The sequence below is a fragment of the Tachysurus fulvidraco genome, chromosome 18 (genome assembly GCF_022655615.1).
Source record: "Tachysurus fulvidraco isolate hzauxx_2018 chromosome 18, HZAU_PFXX_2.0, whole genome shotgun sequence".
NCBI classification, from domain to species: Eukaryota; Metazoa; Chordata; class Actinopteri; order Siluriformes; family Bagridae; genus Tachysurus; species Tachysurus fulvidraco.
Genome location: NC_062535.1, coordinates 15,482,569 through 15,486,570, shown reverse-complemented (window position 1 = coordinate 15,486,570; position 4,002 = coordinate 15,482,569). Strand labels below are relative to the sequence as shown.

General features: G+C 39.9%; 1 protein-coding gene across 2 annotated transcripts in view; it reads left to right on the top strand.

The window, feature by feature from the left end:
- Window positions 1-3,753, top strand: part of meis1a (Meis homeobox 1 a) — a 34,449-nt gene extending 30,696 nt beyond the window's left edge. For both annotated transcript variants that reach the window (XM_027179021.2, XM_047803337.1), the window contains exon 13: window positions 1,225-3,753. The gene's annotated coding sequence lies outside the window, so the exon portion shown is untranslated. The remainder of the gene's footprint in view (window positions 1-1,224) is intronic.
- The last annotated feature ends 249 nt before the right edge of the window (window positions 3,754-4,002 follow it).

The following is a 4,002-nucleotide window of genomic DNA, read 5'->3' as shown; positions in this document are numbered from 1 at the left end:
TGCTTGTGTAGTTACAACAGCATTCATTGGGAGTAAAATTTATTAGCTGATTACAGTCAGGTTTTGCCGCCGAAGAACAAGAGCTTAGTTTTCTCACTCTCCGTTTTCCAGCAACATTTACTGTGTCATTAATGAGAAATCCAGCGTAGAATAGATTAGAAGTCTGAAACTGCGATGCACTTATATGACATCATGTAGTCATATGGACTCGGCTAGGTAGCGATCGGTGAGATGGTGAGCGCAGTGGTGTTGATAATGCGATTATGATCGTCCGAAGCTGGTGTTTTCCTGCAGTGTGGACTGATAAAGAGGTGAGAGAACGAGGCAGACTAAAGGACTGAAGCGCCGCTGCATCACTCGCTTTATGTTAAAATAAAATATAATAGAAACGGAGATGAACCGCATCACTATCACACACACACACAGGTGGTCGATGAACCGTATCACTATCACACACACACACACGGGTGGTCGAATGTCATTCCGGTACGTGAGAAAGTCCTTCAGAGTGAATATTTCATATTATTTTTGATTTTGTCTTTAAGGTGGATTTTCCTTTAACTCAATATCCTCTTTAAATAAATATAGTTCAACTTCTCCTTTCAAAAAGGGTTCGAAGTAGAAGCTCCTCGAGGTAGAAAGAAAACTAGCTCGATGTTAACGCCAGACTCCTGCTGCCCTCTTACACAAAAAATATATCAACTTTAAAGGGTCTCCTGTCTCTGTTCTGTAACCTACAACTTCCCCATAAGAGCAGGTTCCGAGCAGCACCGTTATAAGATGTAGAGGAACCCTTTTAATCCTCGTAGAACCCAAGGGTGACACAAGAAGCACGGGTCTAGCTTAAGTCTACAAATAAAAGTGAAAAGAAAGTGCAGTATGATTGTACTTTAACTAAAAAGATTCTACATCGCTACAAACAGCACAAGGTGATTAAGACATCTGTAATCTTCGTCACGTACATGTGAAATCCTCCGCGGTTGTTTTTATTGTCACGCCGCTCATTAGGAAAGTCCCGTAGCTGAAAATGTAGCGGTTTGGCTCTTAAAAGCAGCCGAAAAGACACGTTCCAGTTTTGAAAAAACGTCATCTGGTTCCGTAAAACAGCACTGGCTGCAGTACTGAGAAACATTTTATACACTGTAAAAGCTGACGTTTCTCTAGTCATTGTTGTTTTCTGCATCTGAGACTGAAATTTTCCTCACTATTATTGTCTGCTTACAGCACCAAAGATGGCGAATCGTCAACGCTACAAATCCCAGAAGCCTGATAAATTACCTCTCCGTGGCTTAAGGAATGCAAGTGCCTCGCTGCCACCATAGAGACTGCTGCAGCAGGCCGTTACAGCCGTCTCGTTCAAAATGGCCGCCCCAGCTGGAGTCTGCTGTGGACGGGACATCAATCATAATGGGTCAAAAAAATAAATAAAAAAATAAAACCATAAAAACGCTCCTCTACTACTCCGAGCCTTACCTGCTGTAGGCCTGGAGACTAAGACTGAACTGCCTTAAAGGATAAAGTCTGTGGAATGTTAAACCTCAAAACTATTTTTTATCCAGGTGTTTAAATGGTTTTATTGTGTTGCTTTGTCAAATTCTAGGTTTTAGTTTTTAAGGCCCAAAAATGACCTCCTGTAATTGGCTAAGAGGAAGTAGTTTAATATCGTTAGCATAAAACTTATAAGTTATAAGTATCAAATTTTGTGAATTATTAATGTATTCTGCAAATATTTTACTCTGAATGGTTATTTATACAGTATAGAAGGTCGAGAGCAGAGATTCAATAGCAGCCTTGTATCAGAAGTTACAATAGGATATCCTTAGTTACAGCATCAGCTTCCTTAGTTACAGCATCAACTTCCTTAGTCACACCATCAACTTCCTTAGTTACAGCAACAACTTCCTTAGTTACAGCAACAACTTCCTTAGTCACACCATCAATTTCCTTAGTTACAGCATCAGCTTCCTTAGTTACAGCAACAACTTCCTTAGTTACAGCATCAACTTTCTTAGTCACACCATCAACTTCCTTAGTTACAGCATCAACTTCCTTAGTTACAGCATCAGCTTCCTTAGTTACAGCAACAACTTCCTTAGTCACAGCATCAACTCTCTTAGTCACACCATCAACTTCCTCAGTAACAGCAACAACTTCCTTAGTCATAGCATCAACTTCTCTTAGTCACAGCATCAACTTCTCTTAGTTACAGCATCAACTTCCTTAGTTACAGCATCAGCTTCCTTAGTTACAGCATCAGCTTCCTTAGTTACAGCATCAGCTTCCTTAGTCACACCATCAACTTCCTAGTTACAGCATCAGTTTCCTTAGTTACAGCATCAACTTCCTTAGTCACACCATCAACTACCTTAGTCACACCATCAACTTCCTTAGTTACAGCATCAACTTCCTTAGTTACAGCATCAACTTCCTTAGTTACAGCATCAACTTCCTTAGTCACAGCATCAACTCTCTTAGTCACACCATCAACTTCCTCAGTAACAGCAACTTCCTTAGTCACACCATCAACTACCTTAGTCACACCATCAACTTCCTTAGTTACAGCATCAACTTCCTTAGTTACAGCATCAGCTTCCTTAGTTACAGCAACAACTTCCTTAGTCACAACATCAACTTCCTTAGTTATAGCATCAGCTTCCTTAGTCACAGCATCAACTTCCTCGATTACATCAACAACTTCCTCAGTCACACAATCAGCTTCCTTAATTTCAAGATTAACTTCATTGTAACTTGACCAACTTCCATAGTTACCTAAAAGGCAGCTGATGCTCATGAGATAAACATGCTGATTTCTAAAGGCTCTTTCTCCCGTGTTGTTGATCTGTTAGCTGCACGTGTTGAGAATAGCGTGTTCACGTGTCTCTGTATAAACCGTAACTTTTGCTCCAGCTTACATTTAGTAATTCGTTGTTTCCCAAACTGGTGCTTGGGCCCCTCGGATGGCTTTGTGCGGTGGGAACTGCGAGAGAAGTTAAAATGGCTAATGTACAGAAACGCGCCACTATCAACAGATAACACGACATCTTGTGTGAAACTCACAGACGTAATAACACAATCGGCCCCAAAAAAAAAAAAAAACCAGTATGTGGCCTGATTTTAGCGACATGTCCCACTGAAACGTATCGGAGGTCACGTTCCTGCTTTCTCAAATCCACTCCGAAAACCACGCTGAATAAAATATGCATTTTGAGGTTTAACGGTGACCTTTAAGAAGTTTAACAACATCCTTCTCACCAGCAGCAGGACGACCTGCACACATTTTAAGGATCTACGCGGAAGTAAACACCAAAAAAAAAAAAAACACGGCAAGGCCTGGAGAAGGACGCCGCGACAGAAATAAAAAAAGAATACAAAGTAAACTAAAATAAAATGCTTGTATTGATGATAAGGTTTGATTTTAGATGACATAGGCACTAAGCTTGCAAAATTTTAAGGTTGATTGTATCATTTTGTAGTGCTGCACACACCAAATGCAACGATGTTTACCTTTACAATTACGCCGCAGATGCACAGATGTTTTGAAAAAAATAATAATAATAATAATATGAATGTTTATTGCGTTTCTGCTGCTTTGCATATCTCTCGTACGAGTGACGGTGCTCAAAGAAAACCCGGAAAAAAAACAATGATTGTAAATGTTCTGGTTGGCGTCGGTACACCATGTTCTGTATTTTCCGCACTATGTGTGTTTGTGTGTGAGTGCGTGTGCTGTTTTCATAAAACTTTTTACCTCAATACCTGATGCTTGTTTTTTGTTTGTTTGTTTGTTTGTTTTGTTTTCTTTTCTTTTTCCTTGGGGTTTGAGCAATAAGCCGAAGGCACTCTGGAGCTGAACGTGAGCGCCACCTGTAGGACATCTGAGATGTGAATGTTGACGTTACTGTTACTTTTATTTTGGTTCTTTTTAATCGTATAGTAGAAACTTTTTAATCCACATGATAAACGTGAGAAAAAGGGTCTTATTTCAGACATAAACAAAAATAT